Source organism: Leopardus geoffroyi, chromosome X, assembly GCF_018350155.1.
Source record: "Leopardus geoffroyi isolate Oge1 chromosome X, O.geoffroyi_Oge1_pat1.0, whole genome shotgun sequence".
NCBI lineage: Eukaryota > Metazoa > Chordata > Mammalia > Carnivora > Felidae > Leopardus > Leopardus geoffroyi.
The window spans coordinates 44,295,419-44,318,361 of record NC_059343.1 but is presented as its reverse complement, the minus strand read 5'-3'; the positions used below and the strand labels follow the sequence as shown (position 1 = coordinate 44,318,361).

The following is a 22,943-nucleotide window of genomic DNA, read 5'->3' as shown; positions in this document are numbered from 1 at the left end:
GCAAAGATGAAGTTAAGCTTTCACTTTTTGTACATGACATGGTATTATACATGGAAAATCCGATAGACTCCACCAAAAGTCTGCTAGAACTGATACATGAATTCAGCAAAGTTGCAGGATACAAATCAATGTACAGAAATCAGTTGCATTCTTATACACTAGTAATGAAGCAACAGAAAGACAAATAAAGAAACTGATCCCATTCACAATTGCACCAAGAATCATAAAATACCTAGGGATAAATCTAAACAAATATGTAAAAGATCTGTGTGCTGAAAACTATGAAAGCTTATGAAGGAAATTGAAGAAGATATAAAGAAATGGAAAAACATTCCGTGCTCACGGATTGGAAGAATATTGTCAAAATGTCAATACTACCCAAAGCTATCTACACATTCAATGCAATCCCAATCAAAATTGCACCAGCATTCTTCTCGAAACTAGAACAAGCCATCCTAAAATTCATATGAAACCACAAAAGGCCCCGAATAGCCAAAGTAATTTTGAAGAAGAAGACCAAAGCAGGAGGCATCACAATCCCAGACTTTAGCCTCTACTACAAAGCTGTAATCCTCAAGACAGCATGGAATTGGCACAAAAACAGACACATGGACCAATGGAATAGAATAGAAACCCCAGAACTAGACCCACAAACATATGGCCAACTCATCTTTGACAAAGCAGGAAAGAACATCCAATGGAAAAAAGACAGTCTCTTTAACAAATGGTGCTGGGAGAACTGGACAGCAACATGCAGAAGGTTGAAACTAGACCATTTTCTCACACCATTCACAAAAATAAACTCAAAATGGATAAAGAACCTGAATGTGAGACAGGAAACCATCAAAACCCTAGAGGAGAAAACAGGAAAAGACCTCTCTGACCTCAACCATAGCAATTTCTTACTTGACACATCTCCAAAGGCAAGGGAATTGAAAGCAAAAATGAACTATTGGGACCTCATGAAGATAAAAAGCTTCTGCACTGCAAAGGAAACAATTGACAAAAACTAAAAGGCAACCAATGGAATGGGAAAAGATATTTGCAAATGACATATCGGACAAAGGGCTAGTATCCAAAATCTATAAAGAGCTCACCAAACTCCACACCCGAAAAACAAATAACCCAGTGAACAAATGGGCAGAAAACATGAATACACACTTCTCTAAAGACGACATCCAGATGGCCAACAGACACATGAAAAGATGCTCAACATTGCACCTCATCAGAGAAATACAAATCAAAACCACACTCAGATACCACCTCATGCCAGTCAGAGTGGCTAAAATGAACAAATCAGGAGACTATAGATGCTGGAGAGGATGTGGAGAAACAGGAACCCTCTTGCACTGTTGGTGGGAATGCAAACTGGTGCAGCTGCTCTGGAAAACAGTGTGGAGGTTCCTCAAAAAAATTAACAATAGACCTACCCTATGACCCAGCAGTGGCACTGCTAGGAATTTACCCAATGGATACAGGAGTGCTGATGCATAGGGGCACTTGTACCCCAATGTTTATAGCAGCACTCTCAACAATAGCCAAATTATGGAAAGAGCCTAAATGTCCATCAACTGAGGAATGGATAAAGAAATTGTGGTTTTTATACACAATGGAGTACTATGTGGCAATGAGAAAGAATGAAATATGTCCCTTTGTAGCCACGTGGATGGAACTGGAGAGTGTGATGCTAAGTGAAATAAGCCATACAGAGTAAGACAGATACCATATGTGTTCATTCTTATGTGGACCTGAGAAACTTAACAGGAACCCATGGGGGAGGGGAAGGAAAAAAAAAAGAGGTTAGAGTGGGAGAGAGCCAAAGCATAAGAGACCCTTAAAAACTGAGAACAAACTGAGGGATTTGGGGGTGGGGGGAGGGGAGGGTGGGTGATGGGTATTGAGGAGGGTACCTTTTGGGATGAGCACTGGGTGTTGTATGGAAACCAATTTGACAATAAATTTCATATATTAAAAAAAAGAATTCAACTGATTTCTTTACTTTGATTTTGTATCCTGCGACTGTGCTGAATTCATGGTTCAGTTCTAGGAGACTTTTGGTGAAGCCTGTCAGGTTTTCCATGTAATATTATGTCATCTGAAAAAAGTGAAAACTTGACTTCATTTTTGCCGATTTTGATGCCTTTGATTTCCTTTTGTTGTCTGATTGCTGATGTTAGCACTTCCAACACTATGTTAAACAACAGCAATGAGAGTGGACATCCCTATCGTGTTCCTGATCTCAGGGAAAAAGCTCTCAGTTTTTCTCCATTGAGGATGATGTTAGCTGTGGGCTTTTCATAAATGGCTTTTAGGTTGTTTAAGTATATTCCTCCTATCCTGACTTTCTTGAGGGTTATTAAGAAAGGATGCTGAATTTTGTCAAATGCTTTTCCTGCAATGATTGACAAGATCATATGGTTCTTTTCTTTTATTGACGTGATGTATCACACCGATTGATTTGCGAATATTGAACCAGCCCTGCAGCCTAGGAATGAATTCCACTTCATCATGGTGAATAATTATTTTTATATGCTGTTGAATTCTATTTGCTAGCATCTTGTTGAGAATTTTTACATTCATATTCATGAGGGATATTGGCCTGTAGTTCTCTTTTTTTGCTGAGTCTCTGTCTGGTTTGGGAATCAAAGTAATGCTGGCTTCATAGATTGAGTCTGGAAATTTTCCTTCCCTTTCTTTTTTGGAACAGCTTGAGAAGGATAGGTATTATCTCTGCTTTAAATGTCTGGTAGAACTCCCCTGGGAAGCCATCTGGTTCTGGACTCTCATTTGTTGGGAGATTTTTGATAACTGATTCAATTTCTTCACTGGTTATGGGTCAGTTCCCCATAACCAGTGTGTGGTGTTGGAAGTGTGTGGGTGCTTAGGAATTTGTCCATTTCTTCCAGCTTGTCCAGTTTGTTTGCATATAATTTTTCTTAGTTTTCCCTGATAGTTGCTTGTATTTCCTAGTGATTGGTTGTAATAATTCCATTTTAATTCATGATTTTATCTATTTCGGTCATACCCCTTTTCTTTTTGAGAAGCCTAGCTACAGGTTTATCAATTTTGTTTATTAAGAAAAAAACAAATCTTGGTTTTATTGATCTACTCTACTGTTTTTTTTTTAGATTCTATATTGTTTATTTCTGCTCTGATCTTTATTATTTCTCTTCTTCTGCCTGGTTTGGGGTATCCTTGCTGTTCTGCTTCTACTTCCTTTAGGTGTGCTGTTAGATTTTGTATTTGGGATTTTTCTTGTTTCTTGAGATATGCCTGGATTGCAATGTATTTTCCTCTCAGGACTGCCTTCGCTGCATCCCAAAGTGTTTGGATTGTTGTCTTTTCATCTTCATTTGTTTCCATATATTTTTCAATTTCTTCTCTAATATCCTGGTTGACCCATTCATTCTTCAGTAGGATATTCTTTAACCTCCATGCTTTTGGAGGTTTTCCAGACTTTTTCCTATGGTTGATTTCAAGTTTCATAGCATTTTTGTCTGAAAGTGTGCATGGTATGATCTCAATTATTTTATACTTATGAAGGGCTGTTTTGTGACCTAGTATGTGGTCTAACTTGGAGAATGTTCCATGTGCACTTGAGTAGAAAATATATTCTGTCACTTTGGGATGCAGAGTTCTAAATATACCTGTCAAGTCCATGTGATCCAATGTATCATTCAGGGCCCTTGTGTCTTTATTTATTCTGTGTCTAGATGTTCTATCCATTGTTGTAAGTTGGGTATTAAAGTCCCCTGCAATTACCACATTCTTATCAATAATGTTGCTTATGATTGTAATTAATTGTGTTATATATTTGAGGGCTCCCATATTCAGTGCATAGACATTTATAATTGTTAGCTCTTCATGATGGATAGACCCTGTAATTATTATATAATGTCCTTCTTCAACTCTTTTTACAGCCTTTAATTTAAAGTCTAGTTTGTCTGATATAAGTATGGCTACTCCAGCTTTCTTTTAACTTCCAGTAGCATGATAGATAAGTGTCCATCCCCTCACTTTCAATCTGAAGGTGTTCTCCGGTCTAAAATGAGTCTCTTGTAGACAGAAAATAGATGGGTCTTTTTTTTATCCACTCTGATACCCTATGTCTTTTGGTTGTCACATTTAGTCCATTTACATTCAGTGTTATTATTGAAAGATATGGTTTTGGAGTCATTGTGATATCTGTAGGTTTCATGCTTGTAGTGGTGTCTCTGGTACTTTGTGGTCCTTGCAACATTTCACTCACAGAGTCCCCCTTAGGATCTCTTGTAGGGCTGGTTTAGTGGTGATAAATTCCTTCAGTTTTTGTTTATATTTAAACTTTTATCTCTCCTTCTATTCTAAATGACAGACTTGCTGGATAAAGGATTCTTGACTGCATATTTTTTCTGTTCATCACATTGAAGATTTCCTGCTATTCCTTTCTGGCCTGCCAAGTTTCTGGTGATAGGTCTGCTACTACCCTTATGTATCTACCTTTGTATGTTAAGGCCTGTTTATCCCTAGATGCTTTCAGAATTCTGTCTTTATCCTCGCATTTTGCCAGTTTCACTATGCTATGTTGTGCAGAAGATCACTTCAAATTACGTCTGAAGGGAGTTCTCTGTGCCTCTTGGATTTCAATGCCTGTTTCCTTCCCCAGATCAGGGAAGTTCTCAGCTATGATTTGTTCAAGTGCACCTTCAGCCCCTTTTCCTCTTTTCTTCTTCTTTTGGAATTCCTAAGGTATGGATATTGTTTTGTTTGATTGTATCACTTAGTTCTCTAATTCTCTCCTCATACTCCTGGATGTTTTTAATCTCTCTTTTTCTCAGCTTCCTCTTTGTCCATAATTTTATCTTCTAATTCACCTATTCTCTCTTCTGCCTCTTAAATCCATGCCATAGCCACCTCCATTTTACTCTGCACCTCATTTATAGCATTTTTAATTCATCATGAGTATTTTTTAGTCCCTTGATCTCTGTAGCAATAGATTCTCTGCTGTCCTCTATGCTTTCAAGCCCAGCGATTAATTTTATGACTATTATTCTAAATTCTTGTTCTATTATATTGCTTAAATCGGTTTTGATCAATTCATTAGCTGTCGCTAATTCCTGGAATTTCTTTTGAAGAGAATTCTTCCGTTTCATCATTTTGGCTAGTTTTCTGTCCCTTATGCATTTTAAAATCTTGTTGTATGCTCTGTACCTGTGAGTGCTGCTGTATTAAAGGAGGGTCATACACTGTCCAGGGCCTGGCCCTTCAGTAGATGTTTTTTCGGGGGTTGTTACTTGCTCTCTGTTGTTGTGACTTTGGTTATTTTGTTACTCTACTTGTGGTAATACTTTGGACCCTCCACCAGATGTGCTTTGATATGTTCCTTGGAGTAGCCCAAATGGATCTTCCTTGCCAGAATTAACCAGTTTAGGTAGGTGGGGTATAATTTCAATATCACCCAGGTGCTCAGAATGCTTTCTACCCTCTCCTCTAGGGTACCCCAATTGAACCTTCATATCTCAACCCAAGCATCACTTCCTTGAGAAAGCTTTCCCTGAGTCTCTAGATTAGATCTAAAGAGTATTTAAAGAATATTTACAATGAGAATGATTTCAATTAGGTCCTCAGTTATGAGTAGGATTTTAATAGGGAGAGAAAAGAAGATATACCATTCCAGGATCAGTTCAGAATTTTTCAAATATTGCCTTGAAAATAGTAAGAAGGATGGGTTGAAGGCACCTTGAAAGGTCCCTTAAAGCAGGACCTGAAGAATGGTGTCCTCCCTACCACGGGATACTTAGGAAGAGTTGGGAAGTAGCTCTAAGGAACAAATTCAGATACAAGTCACACATACTTAGTATATACTGGATCCTTTGTGCATGTGTTATTTCATTAATTACAGGTTTCTGATTTACAGAAAGAGAAACTGAAGTTTAGAGCAGTTAAATGACTTATCCTGGATCACATAGCTATAATGAAAGGCAGATTTTCAGTTAGATCTCCTGACTCCAGGTCCAGGGCTTTTATTATACCTTTAAAGAGTCTGTACTTATCATCTACCATACTCAAGGCTTGGATTCCCATTCTAGGTCTCTAGAACTTGGCTTTTAGTGTAGGGGTAGAGAAGCTTCTATCCAAATGGTCTCTACAAGAGCTCCTAATGGTGCTCCTGGGATCCTTGGTCTGGAAGGAATGTTCAAGATAGAATCTCTGGGGACAGGGATCTGAAATATAACCTTGTAAACCTTAGCATAAGTGTGCAAAATTTTAACTCTTATCATTGGTTATAGACCATATCAGTCCTGGGCAATCAGAATATTATGTTTTCTTTTAGCTAAGTAAGCAAGCAAGAGCTAAGCATAATATACTCTGAAGATCCCTTTGGCATTAGCTGGTGTAACCTTTGGAGTTTTCAGTCATTTATGGATCAAGTCATCAATAAACAATTGACCATGTTCCCATTCTCTGGCTTCCCTCCCTCTGGTCCTAGTAATCACTTGTGCTTTCAAAATTTGATACTAAATCAATTACAGATAATGCTGCTATAAACATTGGGGTGCATGTATCCCTTTGAATCAGCATTTTTGTATTCTTTATGTAAATGTCTAGTAGTGCAATTGCTGGATCATGGTAGTTCTTTTATTTTATTTAAATTCAAATTAGTTAGCATACAGTATAGTATTGGTTTCAGGAGTAGAACCCAGTGACATGTAAGTTTCATAAAACACCCAGTGCTCATCCCAACAAGTGTCCTCCTTAATGCCTATCACCCATTTAGCCCATCCCCCACCCACCTCCCCTCCAGCAACCCTAAGTTTGTTCTCTGTGTTTAAGAGTCTCTTATGGTTTTCTTCCTTTTCTATATTTATCTTATTTGTCCTTCCCTTCCCCTATGTTCATCTGTTTTGTTTCTTAAATTCCACATAGAAGTGAAATCATATGATATTTTGTCTTTCTCTAACTTCTTCATTTAGCATAATACACTCTAGTTCTATTCATGTTGTTACAAATGACAAGATTTCATTCTTTTTGATCACCGAGTAATATTTCATTGTACATACCACATCTTCTTTATCCATTTATCTCTTTTTAACTTTTTGAGGAACCTCCATACTATTTTCCAGAGTGGATGCACTAGTTTTCATTTCCAGCAACAGTGCAAGAGTGTTCCCTTTTCTCCACATCCTTGCCAACACCTGTTGTTTTTTGTGTTGTTGATTTTAGCCATTCTGACAGGTGTGAGGTGATATCTCAATGTAGTTTTGATTGAATTCCCCTGATGATGAATGATGTTGGCATCTTTTCATGTGTATATTGGCTATCTCTATGAATTCTTTGGAGAAATGTCTATTCATGTCTTCTGCCCGTTTTTTAATTGGATTATTTGGTTTTTGGGTGTTAAGTTTGATAAGTTCTTTACAGATTTTGGATACTAACCTTTATCTGATATGTTATTTTCAAATATCTTCTACAATTCCATAGGTTGCCTTTTAATTTTTGTTGATTGTTTCCTTTGTTGTGCAGAGGATTTTTATTTTGATATAGTACCAATAGTTTATTTTTGCTTTTGTTTCCCATGCCTCAGGAGACATATCTAGAAAAATGTTCCTATGACTGATGTCAAAGAGATTACTGCCTATGTTCTCCTGTAGGATTTTTATGGTTTCATGTCTCACATTTAGGTCTTTCATCCATTTTGAATTTATTTTTGTGTATGGTATAAGGAAGTGGTCCAGTTTCATTCTGTTGCATGTTGCTGTCCAGTTTTCTCCACAGAATTGTTGAAGAGGCTCTCTTTTTCCTGTTGGATATTCGTTCCTTCTTTGTCCACAATAGCTAAATTATGGAAACAGCCCAAGTGTCCATTGACTGATGGATGGATAAAGAAGATGTGGTATATACATACAATGGAATATTAGTCAGCCATGAAAAAGAATAAAACCTTGCCATTTGCAGCAACATGGATGGAGGTAAGAAGGTATTATGCTAAGTGAAATAGGTCAAACAGAGAAAGACAAATACCATATTATTTTACTCATATGTGGAATTTAAGAAACAAAACAAATGAGCAAAGGGGAAAAAAGAGAGCTAGAGAAACCAAGAAATAGACTGTTAACTATAGAGAACAAAAAGATGGTTACCAGATGGGAGGTGGGTGGGAGAATGAGTTATATAGGTTATGGGGCTTAAGGAGCACACTTATGATGAGCAGTGGGTGTTGCATGGAATTGTTGAATCACACAGCCAAAACTAATATTACACTATATGTTAACTGAAATTTAAATAAAAAAATTCAAAAAAATGATACTAAAGCAAATAAGTATGTAATTGACTTCTCACATTAGATATTGGGAGACAGTTCTTCCCCTGAAAGTCGTACAACAACTGGTTGCATAAGTATTATTCCAGTTTCCATTGGATGTCAGTTTCCCAGTAGTTGGGCATAGGTAAATATCAATGGATCCTAGGCCAGAACAACTCAGTATAAGGAAGACATTCTGGATTCTTGGTACAGAGAAGAAAGAAATTAAAAGTAGCCTCTTCAAAGACTCAGCAGCTATTCTCCTTCTTTACAGGTCAATGAGTCCTGCCCTCATCTCAAAAGCCAGTGTAAAGATTGGTCTTAGAAAGGAAGATGTACAACTTTGACCTAAGCCAAGCACTTAAGACCAACAGTGTGATGTATGAAGTTTGTTGTTTTAGAATAGTCACTTTCTCTCTCTAAACAAATCCTTGACACTGTTCTACTGAGCAAGACAAGGCTAGAAATGCCTTTGTCTTACATTTCACTTCTGATATTGGGAGGAAAATGCACAGGCTGATATTCTCCTCCATTGTCCATAACAAGTGTTCCCTTCCCCTACTACTATGGTAAGACTTCTAAGAGAAACCATTGCATAAACCCCCATGGACCTGGGACACAACCACTGTGGGTCATAAAGTTTGGAAGTACAGATTTCTTGTCTCAGTCTTTCCGCCTTCAGCCCTGAGTTTTACTGCTTCACTTGAACCATGAGGAGAGTCCAATTCCATCTCTCATGCTGAAACTAAAAGCTGAAGAAGTAAGTAAACTTGTGAAAGCCTGAATTAGTCCCTGATAAATTGGCATAAACTTGAAGACAATCCCAAATTTCAGCCAAATCGCTAATAAGACCTCAAGTTTTCTGGATTCTGAGGAAAATCTAGTGAAAATTTTTATGGTGTTGTTCTTTTTGTCTTTTCTCAGGTTAAAGAAAAGCTGATGGAAATCCCAGGGAGACGCCTTGGGGCAAAAAGAGAATGAGGGAGTATAACAGTCAGCTCCAACTTGGGAAATAATTGTAAAACTGTTTGGGAAGTTTGTTGAAAACTTCACTGAATTTTCAAAGACAATTCTCAATCTTTCAGACTATCCACTCATCAAGACCATGAAGTAGTTCCCCAAATTCAGAAGGTGCTTCCTCTTTAATAGAGAAATATATGCTCTTTGAGAAAAACTTGTATTCATTCAGTCATTCATATATTCACTGAGTGAATATACATTAACTATCTTCTGTGTGTCAGTTCTCAATGTAGAGGACACCAAAGAGAACAATGATAATAGTGTTCCTGTCTTTGTGAAGTTTACAATCAAATGGGGGAGTAGTCATTATGTAGACAACCTCAAAAATGAATACATACTTAAAATTATAATGTAATGCTATGAAAGAAAATTATGGTCCACACTGGGAGCACAATCCAGTAGGAGAAAAAGGTAGGTTGGAGGACACAATTTAATCAGATGGGTCCAGGAAGGTACATCCAAGGAAGTTTCATTTAAGTTGAGATATAAAAATTGAGTAGTTGTTCACCAGGTGAAGATTTGGGAAAAGAACATCCCAGGAAGAAGATATACCAATATAAATACTCCAAGGCAAAAACAAAACAAAACAAAACAAAACAAAACAAAACAAAACACAAAAGATCTGAATATCCTCAAAGTTGGAAGAAGGCAAATTTGGCATGAATGGAGAACATAAGATGAGGCTGAAGAATTTGGCAGGGGTCAAACCATGCCGTGGACATTTGGACTATATCAATGATTTTTTATTTGGGAGAGGAAAATCTCAAGAATATTTGAATTCTGGTATGCTCCACTGATTGCCTTTGTTACTGAATTGCAGAGTACTGGAAGAAGACTAAGTCTGCAAAGGAGGAGAGATAATGAGTTTTGTTTTTAATGTTATGATTTTAAATGCATGTCAAGTAGGTGACTGATATATTATTTTAAAGTTCAGAAGAGAAATCTAGAAATACAGAGCTGGAGTTGTTGGCATATACATGATTATTGAAGACATAGGGATGGTTGAGTTCATCTGGAGGGCTTAGGGTAAAACTTAGATGAGTACAACATTTTAAGTAGAGGTAAGAAGTCCAAAGAGGCAGGAGAAGAGGAGCTAGGAGAATTCTGAGCCCAGAAGCTAAAGAAAGATCATGTTTTAAGAAGGAAATAATAAACTGTATAGAATTATGATGGAAATAAAGAATATGAGAACCATAAGTGGCCCTTGCACTTAGTATCAAGGTCATTGATAACCTTAGTGAGACTTGTGTTTGGTGAAGAAATGGTAGCACTAATCTGATTGTATTGAGTTGAAGAATGAATAGGAGGTGAAGGACACCTGGCTGGCTCAGTCAGTTAAGCATCCAACTTCAGCTCAGGTCATGATCTCACGGTTCACGCGTTCAAGCCCCACATTGCCTCCGTGCTAACAGCTCAGAACCTGGAGCCTGCTTCACATTCTGTGTCTCCCTCTCTCTCTGCCCCTCCCCCACTCATGCTCTGTCTCTCTCTCAAAAATAAAACAAAAACATTGAAAAAAATTTTAAGAATGAATAGGAGGTGAAACAATGGAAAAAGTGAGACTAGAGAATCCTTTCAGAAGTGTGGTTGTAAAGAGAAAATAGATTCAGTAGTAACTAGAGGAATGTGTGGGATCTGGGAAATTTTTTAAATGGAAGAAATTTATGACTGCTGATAGGAAAGTATCATATATCAGCTCCATTTTTCAGGATCCAAGGATCAGAAATTAGCCAAGGTCAGGCCATAGATAGAGGGTTTGGGCTCACTGCCAACAAAAGCTGATTCTCTTGGGGTATCCTGATCAGACCCAACTACATTGCTTTTAAATAAGCTGTACTTGGGGCGCCTGGGTGGCTCAGTCGGTTAAGCGGCCGACTTCAGCTCAGGTCACGATCTCGCGGTCCGTGAGTTCGAGCCCCGCGTCGGGCTCTTGGCTGATGGCTCAGAGCCTGGAGCCTGCTTCCGATTCTGTGTCTCCCTCTCTCTCTGCCCCTCCCCCGTTCATGCTGTGTCTCTCTCTGTCTCAAAAATGAATAAACGTTAAAAAAAATTTTTAAATAAGCTGTACTTTAGTTTCTATGATGACCCCTAAAGGAAGAGGGGTTTTTATGGGCTGAGGCCCTGTTTTTCACTTGCAAGATATTTTTTTAAGTTTATTTATTTTTGAGAGAGAGAGGGAGAGAGAGAACAAGTGAAGTGGGGGAGGGGCAGAGAGAGAGAGAGAGAGAGAGAGACAGACAGAATCCAAAAGAGGCTCCAAGCTCAGAGCTGTCAGCACAGAGTCCCACATGGGGCTCAAACCCTTGGACTGAGAAATCATGACCTGAGCCAAAGTTGGATGCTTAACTGACTGAGCCAGCCAGGCGCCCCTACTTGTATGATATCTTGAAGCTGTGTTTAGTTTGCTCAGCATTGTTCACACTCTGACTACTTAAGTAACCTTTTTAAAACACATCTGATCATGTCATTGTCCTGCTTAACATATTTCATCTGTTCTCCATGACCTTCAAGATAAAGTCCCAGACTACTCAGAATGACAAGCAAGGCTTTCTCTTTTTCTTTTTTTTCCCCATTTGAGTATAGTTGACACATGATATTACATTAGTTTCAGGTGTACAACATAGGGATTCAGCAAGTTTATGCATTATGCTATATTCACCAGGAGTGTAGCTACCCTCTATCACCATACAATGCTATTACAATATTATTGACTAGATTCCCTATGCTGTGTCTTTCATTCCTATGACTCATTTATTCCATAACTGGAAGAAGCAAGGCCTCTTCTGATTTGACCTTTAACTATTTCTCAGGTCTGATCTATATTCACATGCACATTCGCATCCTTCACTCCATTTAAACCCAAGTACTAAGAGTTCTTTGAACCAGCCAATCTCTCCCTTAATCTTCTCTGCCTTTTCTCATGCTGTTCACCTTGCCTAGCTAGAAAGAATGCTTTTAGCTAAGGAGTTCAACAAAAAGTATTAAATAAATGGATAAGTGTATGGATGAACAAATGCATACATGCATTTACCTCAGTTTCATTGGTCATTTTTGAGATGGGCTACATGGCTGTACATGGTAATGAGTGGGGCATTTATTTGGGGCAGTTGGAAGATACTTATGTGATAGGATTTTAGGAAATCATTGAGATCATCACTTCATTAAACCATCACTCCTGTAGCCTATCATTGGACTTTATCCCATGAGAGTTTTATTTCCTTGAGCAAGGGCTGGGTGTTACTTGAAGTCTCTGAAGGAGGGAGGAGTGATAAAAAGGGAAGAGGGGGCCAGAGAAGTTGGAAGTGGGAGGCAGCCTTTGGGAAACAGATAACAGTACCACTTTGCCCAGAAGTGATGTTGTGATGGCCTTGAGGCAGAAACAAGCCAATCTGAAATATAACCAAGTGCAGAGAAAAATTGATTTAGAACCTAAAACGTACTTTGGGCAATTTTAGTCATCTTGTTGAAATAAAAGGTCTATCAAAATCATTTATACTACCCATCCCAGATGCTCAAGGTAGAGAACTCAGTGGAGTGCAGCAGAGTTTCAGGTCATTTCCAGTGATAGATCACCTACCATTCAGGTGTTTCCCATAAATAGGTGGAAAATTAATTAGCATTTATTGACTATCTTCTAGGTTCTAGACATCTAATCCTTATATAGGTGAAGTTGGCACTACTAATTCACTTTACAGGTGGTACAGGTGGGAAAATTGAGGCTCAGTAAGGGACTTTTCCAAAGTCATGTATCTGATAAGTTGGCAAAGGTGGAGTTTCAACAAAGTGAGTCCCAGGCTCGTGTTCCTTCTATTATGAGGTTCCTTCTATTGACCTCTTCAGGTTTGCGATACCTGTGAGCCAGACCTCTTCTATCCATTCACAAGGACTATGAAAATCCTGGAATTTTATAGGGACATTTTTCCTGAAAGACAAGGATTTTGCAATCCTGAGGTCTGGGTTGAGCAGAAAGAGCTTAGCTAAGTGCTTAGATATTATAGATGGGGTATGTAAAGGGGAGGGTCATTGGATGGATGAAGTACAACTGTAGTTGGGAATTATTATCTGAGTACTTTCTATATGAGTAAGCTCAGTTTGGGGGTAAGTAACAGGGATTGTGATACCATAAAATCTGGACTTTTTACCATCTGGCTCAGCGTTGCACTTGTGTTGTCTTGCATAAACCATTCTGTTTTCCTAGTTCTAATCACTTTCTCTTCTTTCCTGCCTCCATCCCTACCATGAAATCAAGATGTAATACAGAGTAATTACTATTTACAAACTATGAAGCTCTGGATGCCCTGTGGAAAAAAGGAAAGGAGGGTAAAAATTGAGACAGAGGTTGTGGGAGTAGGCAGGGTGTCATTACCAGCAAAAGAAGGAGGCCTAGAGAGGTGTTCTGGAAAGATGTTTCGCACAGGAAGGGGTATGGTTTGCATTTAACTTGTGGAATTTGAGACCATAATTTATAACTATCTCTTTTTCAAGAGTGGAAATGGGTTGAGTGTCCCAATTGGAGACACTTGCTTTGAGCCACCTAATATAGAGGTAGAAAACATGAGTTTATATTGCATGACATGGGCATTTTTACAGGATTGATATGGGTTTTGTGGTGTGAGTATAGCTGGGGAGGACTAGAAAATAGTATTTGCCATGCAATCATCTTGTTGACTTTTTAATTAATCATTTATGTAAGGAAATCTACAAGTAGCCATATTAAATATATGTTTCTCTCAATCTTTCTACTCCCTAGACATATAGTTCTATCTCTTTCATCTTTTCACCATTAAACTGGTTTCATAATTCATAATTGTACACTAACTTCTGCTCCTGCCATTCAACCTATAGTATTATCTCAGATGTTTCAACAGCCTCCATATAGTCTAAATCTCTTTCCTCCTCTTTTATGATTTTTTAACATTGCTGATTTCTTCCTTTTTGAAACTACCCCCCCCCCCAGGCTTCCATGAGCCAGCACATGCCAGGTTCTGTTATTACCTTTCTGACAGGTCTTTCTTTGCCTTTCAAGGCTCCATTTTTCCTCTGGCTCACTCAGAGCAGGTTTTCCTCATGAGTCTCTTTTTTCCTTTTCTGCACACTCTTTCTTTGCCACCGTTTTCCCACAATATCAGGTATCCTTTCTGGGTGATTTTGGTCTCCTCATCTCAATCTCAGTCTCTAGTTAGTATTTCTAGTTGTTGTCTGGACATCTCTACCTGGATTTTGTACTTTCACCTGCTATACTTATCCTAACAACACGTATCTACTTTCCCAAGCCAGTTCTTCATCATCTATTCCCTTTTATTATTGCCACTACCACTTTCTCTGCCAAGAAACCTAGTCATCTTTGACTTCTTTCTCTCCTTCAGCCTTCCACCCCTCAAAAGTATCTTTTTTTTCATTTCCCATGTTTTTTTAAATATGAAATTTATTGTCAAATTGGTTTCCATAAAACACCTAGTGCTCATCCCAACAGGTGCCCTCCTCAATATCCATCACCCACCCTCCCTTCCCTCCCACCCCCCATCAACCCTCAGTTTGTTCTCAATTTTTAAGAGTCTCTTATGTTTTGGCTACCTCCCTCTCTAACTTTTTTTCCTTCCCTTCCCCCATGGTCTTCTGTTAAGTTTCTCAGGATCCATATAGGAGTGAAAACATATGGTATCTGTCTTTCTCTGTATGACTTATTTCACTTAGCATAACACTCTCCAGTTCCATCCATATTGCTACAAAAGGCCATATTTCATCCTTTATCATTGCCACGTAGTATTCCATTGTGTATATAAACCACAATTTCTTTATCGATTCATCAGTTGATGCACATTTAGACTCTTTCCATAATTTGGCTATTGTTGAGTGCTGCTATAAACATTGGGATATAAGTGCCCCTATGCATCAGTACTCCTGTATCCCCTGGGTAAATTCCTAGCAGTGCTATTGCTGGGTCATAGGGTAGGTCTATTCTTAATTTTTTGAGGAAACTCCACACTGTTTTCCAGAGCGGCTGCACCAGTTTGCATTCCCACCAGCAGTGCAAGAGGGTTCTCGTTTCTCCACATCCTCACCAGCATCTATAGTCTCCTGATCTGTTCATTGTAGCCACTCTGACTGGCGTGAGGTGGCATCTGAGTGTGGTTTTGATTTGTATTTCCCTGATGAAGAGCGACGTTCAGCATCTTTTCATGTGCCTGTTGGCCATCTGGATGTCTCCTTTAGAGAAGTGTCTATTCATGTTTTCTGCCCATTTCTTCACTGGATTATTTGTTTTTTGGGTGTGGAGTTTGGTGAGCTTTTAAGTATCTTAAATATGTTTTCTTTTTGCTATTCCCATTGCTGTCACACTAAGTCCGTTTCTCATTACCTCTCTGCTGAACAATTATAACAACCTCTTTATACATTTCATTATTGCTACAATAGCTCATTTTTCCAACAAACATATATACAGCAAACTAACAGCATGCTGGGTGCTGGGTATGCAACAGTGTATCTAATCTCAAGAAGCATGCAGTCCCGTAGGAAAAACAGACAACTAAAAAGGAAATAGCCTTACAGAGATAAGTGTCAAAGTGGATGTAAATACAGAAAACCATGGGACACAGAAGGATAGCCCCTACTAATATTGTAGGGTTAAGGAAAAGCTTCACAGAAAATACAGATTTATAAGTATAGGAGTTTATCTAGTACAGGAGAAATAGTAAAATATTCCAAGCAGAGGGATAAGCATGAGCAAAAGCAGGGGAGAAAGAGAGAGTGCACTTTTGGGAAATGAAAATTTTGAAAGATGACTACAGCGTAACAAGAGAGGTTGGGAAGGAGGCTACATTAATTGACAGGGGTCAGATTATGAGAGGTCTAGTATCCTGCTGAGGAGTTTAGAGAGCTTGGGAAACTATAAAAATATTTTTTAATGTTTATTTATTTATTTATTTTGAGGGAGAGAGAGACAGAAAGAATCTCAAGCAGGCTCTGTGCTGACAGCACAGAACCCAACACGGGTCTCAAACTCACAAACCATAAAATCATGACCTGAGCCCAATTCAAGAGTTAAATGTTTGACTGAGCCACCCAGGTGCCCCAAAAATATTTTAATCAAGAAAGGAACACTATCTGATTTGTACTTGAAGAAGTTTGCCTTGGCAGTAGCATAGAGATTGAATTAAACAAGGCAATTCCAATGCAAATCCTAATAATAACTTTTAGAATCCAGAAACACACTTGGGAAGGTAAATAGCAAAATAATTAAGAAAATGGTACAAAAGGCCAATTAGTAAGTGTCAGGCACTATTAAAATAGGCACTATTAAAACAACCCCATGGTTAAACACACTGTGACAGTTTTGTGTAAACTTGACTGGTCCATGGGTTGTCCAGACATTTGGTCAAACATTTTTCTGGGTGTGTTTAGGAGGATAGTTCTAGATAAGATTAAGATTTGAATTGGTAGATTGAGTAAAGCAGATTGCCCTCCCTAATGTGGGTGGGCCCTATACAATTCATTGAAGGCCTGAATAGAAGAAAATATTGACTCTGCTGTGAAAAAGAAGGAACTCCTCCTGCCTGACATATGTCTTTTCCTGCCTTTGGACTTGAACTGAAAAATCAACTCTTTTGGGGTCTTGAGCATTCTGGCTGTGACTGGAATTTACATCATTAGCTATCCTGTTTCTCAGGACTTAAGAGTAGGATTAGAACTACATCATCAGCTCTCCTAGGTCTCCAGCTTGCCTACTGCAGATCTTGGGACTTGTTACCCTTCATAATTACATGAGCTAATTCTTATGTCATATACATATGTGTGTGTACACACACACACACACACACACACACACACATATGCTTTCTGTTGGTTCTGTTTCTTTGGATAACCCCCTGATTAATACAGATTTTGGTACATAGAAGTAGGGTGCTAATGCAAAAAATACCTGAAAATGTGGAGGTGGCTTTGGACTTAAGTAATGGGTAGAAACTGTAAGAGTTTCGAGGTGCATGTAGAAATATGCACATTGAGGACAAGTATGGTGAGATCTAAGACAGAAATGAGGAACAGATTATTATTGGAAAGAGGAGGAAAGGTGATCTTTGTTATAGTGGCAGTGAACTTGGGTGAATTGTGTTCCAGTGTTTTGTGGAAGGTAGAACTTGAGAGTGATAAAATTGGATATTAGCAAATGAGATTTATAAGCAAAGTATTGAAGATGCAGCTTTGGTCATCCTTACTTTTTATAGTAAAATGTGAGAAGAGAGATGAATTTAAGAAGAAATTATTAGGCAAAAAGGAACCAGAACTTGGAGATTTGGACAATTTTCAGTTTATCCTATTCCCAGTATTCTATATTCTCAGTATATTCTATCTTATTTTTAAAAAAATGAGGAGGCTTGTCCTGAAGAGAACACTAAAGGTGTGGCTGAATAAGCATTTGATAAAGAGTTCATGGGTGTGACTTATAAACTGATTGATTAGCCATCTCATAAGAAGCTAGAAATAGAGATGGGTTAACACCAACAGAAACACTGACATCTGGGATTAAAGAAGACAGAAAAAAAATGAGACAAAATGAAGGAAGGTTAGATCCCACAGGACTGAACATTAGAGCTCTTTGTGAACATACACTATTCTTCAAGAAAAGAATGACCCTTAAAGCAACATCAGGGCTGTTTCCTTGTTTTCAAAGGCTGGGGCTGTCCCCTCAGTTTTAACAAGCCAGATGGCCTTTGACTAGAGCTGTGTGGACAGGGCTGCCTGGAGCAAAGGGGGAGGGACTATCACCCTTGTGTATCCAGAAGGTGGGTCATTGAGCCAAAAAGAATTATAAGTAGAATTATACCCTATAAATACAGAGGACAAACTGATGGTTACCGGAGGAGAGGAGGTTTGGGGGAATGGGCAAAATGGGTAAGGAGGAGTGGAAGATACAGGGTTATGATTATGGAATGAATAAGTCAAAGGTGCAGAATGGAAAATACAGTCAATGATATTATAATAGCGTTGTATGGTGACAGATGGTAACTACGTTTGTGGCAAGCATAGCTTAAGGTATAGAGTTGTTGAATCACTATGCTGTACACTTGAAACTAATGTAACATCATGTGTTGTATTTATATTCAAATAAAAAAGAAACAAAAAAACCCATCAAGCTTTAACATCTAATGGAATTTGCCTTGATAGGTCTTGGACTTGTTTGGGACCCTTCACTCTTTCTTCTTTCCTATTTCTCTCTTTTCAATTGGGAATGCCTATCTTATGCCTATCCTACCATTGCATTTTAGAAGCACATAACTTGGTCTGGTTTTACAAGTTCTCAACTGGGGAGGATTTTGCTTCAGGATGAATCACTCTTTGAGACTCATCCATACCTGATTTAGATGATAATAGATTTTGGACCTAGACTTTAGAGTAATGCTGAAATGAGGACTGTTAGGATGGAATGAATTTTGGGGGTCAGGAGCAAAATGCTATGGACTGAATTGTGTCTCTCTAAAATTCATAGGTGGAAGTCCTAGTCCCCCATGTGACGACTGTATTGGAGATAGGACCTTTAAGGAGGTGATTAAGGCTAAATGAGGCCATAAGGGTGGAGCCTTGATCTTACAGAACTGGTGTCCTTAAAAAAGAGGAAGAATCACCAGAGATCTCTCTCTTTCTCCACTACATGAGAGCACAGCAAGAAAGCAGCTCTCTGAAGTCAGGAGGAGAGCTCTCACCAGAAACTGAACTCTGCTAGAACTTTGATTTTTGCATTTCCAGCCTCCAGAACTGTGAGAAAATAAATTTATGTTGCTTAAGCCACCCTGTCTATGGTATTTTGTCATTGCAGACTGAGAAGACTAAGACACCCCCAGACTCTGCTCCATTGCTTGAGTTCAAGTTCCAGCTTTACCACTTACTGACTGGGTGAACTTAGATAACTGACTTCACTTTCATATGCCTTAGTTTCCTCACCTCTGACATATAGTTTAATGCTTCTGAATAGTTTTAATAATAATAACTTTAAATTTCAAAGTCTTTACCTTGTTGTTATGCTTTAGGCGTTTCTGTATTCTTACTCTTATAAAAATATTCATACATATAGCTTTTTTTCTATTGAATTGTTCTCTTGGTATTGACTCTCAGGAGTGGGATTACTAGGTCAAGGAATGTAACTGTTTTAGGCATTCAAATCAGTAAGGACGAAGTAAAACCACTATTTGCAAATGACATGATATTATATATAGAAAAGCCAAAGATCCCACCAAAAAACTATCAGTACTGATAAATGAATTCAGTAAAATCACAGAATACAAAATTAATATACAGAAATCTGTTGCATTTCTATAAAATAATAATGAGGTAGCAAAAAGAGAAATTAGGAAGACAATTTCACTTATAATTGCACCAAAATAATAAAATATCTAGGAATAAACTTAACCAAGGAGATGAAAGACCTATACTCCAAAAATTATAAAACATCTATGAAAGAAATTGAAGATGACACAAGTGGAAATATATTCAATGCTCACGAATTGGAAGAACAAATATTGTTAAAATGTCCATACAACCCAAAGCGACCTACAGATTTAATGCAATCCCTGTCAAAATACCAACAGCATTTTCCGCAGAAATAGAATACTAAAATTTGTATGTAACCACAAAAGTCCCCAAATAGCCAAAGCAATATAGAAAAGAACAAAGATGGAGGTATCACAATTCCAGATTTCAAAACATACTACAAAGCTGTAGTGATCAAAACAATAAGGTACCCACACAAAAATAGAAAAAAAAAAAAAAAACATCAACAGAACAGAATAAATAGAAGTAAACCAATGCTTATATGGTCAATTAATCTATAAAAAAAGGCAAGAATATAAAATGGGGAAAACACAGTCTCTTCAACAAATGATGCTAAGAAAACTGGATAGCAACATGCAAAGGAATGTTGTACCATACACAAAAATAAACTCAAGATGGATTAAAAAACTAAATGTGATACCTAAAACCATAACATTAGAAGAAAATGTAGGCAGTAATGTTTTTGACATCAGCCATGGAAACATTTTTCTAGATATGCCTTCTCAGGCAAGGAAAACAAAAGCAAAAATAAACTACTGGGACTATCAAAATAAAAGCCTTCTGCACAGTGAAGGAAACCAACAAAATGAAAAGGCAACCTACTGAATGGCAGCAGATATTTGCAAATGATATATCCAGTAAAGGGTTAATATCCAAAAAGTATAAATAATGTATATACCCTAACACCAAAAAAACAAATAATCTCATTTAAAAATGGGCAGAGGAGGGGCACATGGATGGCTCAGTCGGTTGAGCAACTGATTTCGGCTCAGGTCATGATCTCGCAGTTCATCAGTTCAAGCCCCACACTGGGCTTACTGCTGTCATCCTGTCAGCACAGAGCCCACTTTAGCTCCTCCGTGCCCCTCTCTCTGCCCCTTCACCCACTTGCGTTCTTCCCCAAAATAAATAAATATTACAAAAATAAATAAAAATGGGCAGAGGACCTGAATAGACATTTTTCTAAAGACAGATTGAAAGATGCTCAACATCACTAATCATTAGGGACATGAAAATCAAAGGCACAGTAAGATATAACCTTACACCTGTTAGAATGGCTAGAATAAAAAAGAGATAAGTGTTGCAAGGATGTGGAGAAAAAGGAACCATCATGCCTATTACTATTGGTGGGAATGGAAATTTGTAGCCACTATGGAAAAAATATGGAGTTTCCTCAAAAAATTAAAAATAAAAATATCACTTGATCCAATAATTTCACTACTGGGTATTTACTCAAGAAATGAAAATACTAAGTTGAAAATATATGTTCACTCCTACATTTATTGCAACATTATTTGCAATAGCTAAGATATAGAATTAGCCAAAGTATCCATTTATACATGAAGATGTGAGATATATATATATATATATATATATATATATAGTAGCAAAAAGAGAAATTACATATATATGTGTGTGTGTGTATACACATATATATTGTATATATACATATACCATAAACTATTACTCAGCCATAGAAAAGAAAGATCTTGCCATTTGCAGCAACATGGATGGGCCTAGAGGGTTTAATGCTAAGTGAAATAAGTCAGATAAAGACAAATACCAAATGATTTCAATGATATGTGGAATTTAAAAAGTAAAACAAATGAGCAACCAAAGAAAAAAAGAGACAAAAAACCCAGACTCTAAATACAGAGAACAAACTGAGAGTTGTCAGAAGGGAAGTAGGCCAGGGAGATGGGTGAAATAAAGGGGATTAAAAGGTACAAACTGATTTTTAAAAAAGAATATAAGTATTTTGATCACTGCTTCCCCATATTGCCAAATTGCTTTGCAAAAAGGCCAAACTATTACAAACTAATTTAATAGGTGCTTCCTATTTACTTACTAATTCACTTTACATTTCCTTTGTTATTAGTAACCTTCAACTTTTCCCCATATGTTTATTTACTGTTTATATTTCTTCTTCTGTGAATTATTTTCTTGTTCTTTGCCTTTTTATCTAGTGTATATTTGATACCCCACACATGTAGGTATTAATCTTTTCCTATCATATTTAATGCACATATTTTTCCTGTTTCTTCCTTAATTTCTAGTTTAGTGCTTTTTCTCTATGTAGAATATTTTAAACACATACTGAACTGTATATTTTTAACTTTTATTTTTATTTTTTAATGTTTCAAGTTTTTATTTTTATTTAATTTTGTTTTGTTTTTTATTTTTTAAATATAATTTATTGTCAGATTGGCTTACATACAACACCCAGTGCTCATCCCAACCAGTGCCCTCCTCAATGCCCATCACCCATTTCCCTCTACCCCACCCTCCTGTCCACCCTCAGATTATTCTCTGTATTTAAGAGTCTCTTGTGGTTTGTCTCTCTCCCTCTCTGTAACTATTTTTTCCCCTTCCCTTCCCCCATGGTCTTCTGTTAAGTTTCTCAAGATCCACATATGAGTGAAAAAATATGATATATATATTTCTCTGACTGACTTATTTCACTTAGAATAATATGCTCTAGCTCTATCCACATCATTTCACATGGCAACATTTCATTCTTTTTTATGGCTGAGTAGTATTCCATTGTGTGTGTGTATGTATGTGTGTATATACACACATATATACATATACACCACATCTTCTTTATCCATTCATCATCCAGAAATGGTCCCACAACAATATGGTCAACTAATCATCAACATAGCAGAAAAGAACATCCAGTGGAAAAAAGAAGGTCTCTTCAACAAATGGCGATGGAAAAACTGGATAGCAACATGCATAAGAATGAAACTAGACCAATTTCTTACACCATACACAGAAATAAATTCAAAATGGATGTAAGACCTAAATGTGAGACAGGAAACTAGAAGAACACAGGCAGCAATCTCTTTGACCTCAGGCCATACCAACTTCTTACTAGATACATCTCCAGAGGCAAGGGAAACAAAAGCAAAAATGAACCATTGGGACATAATCAAGTTAAAAAGCTTCTGCACAGCAAAGGAAACAACAAAACTAAAAGGCAATCTACAAAATGGGAGAAGATATTTCCAAATGACATATTAGACAAAGGGTTAGTATCCAAAATCTATAAAGAATTTATCAAACTTGGGGCACCTGGGTGGCTCAGTTGGTTAAG

At 37.6% G+C, this 22,943-nt stretch overlaps 1 long non-coding RNA gene across 1 annotated transcript; it reads left to right on the top strand.

The window, feature by feature from the left end:
- Nucleotides 1-601: 601 nt before the first annotated feature.
- On the top strand, nucleotides 602-22,586 carry LOC123594863. Its single transcript, XR_006710912.1, has 2 exons — nucleotides 602-711; nucleotides 22,539-22,586. It is a non-coding gene; the product is annotated as an uncharacterized LOC123594863 (long non-coding RNA).
- Nucleotides 22,587-22,943: the final 357 nt, after the last annotated feature.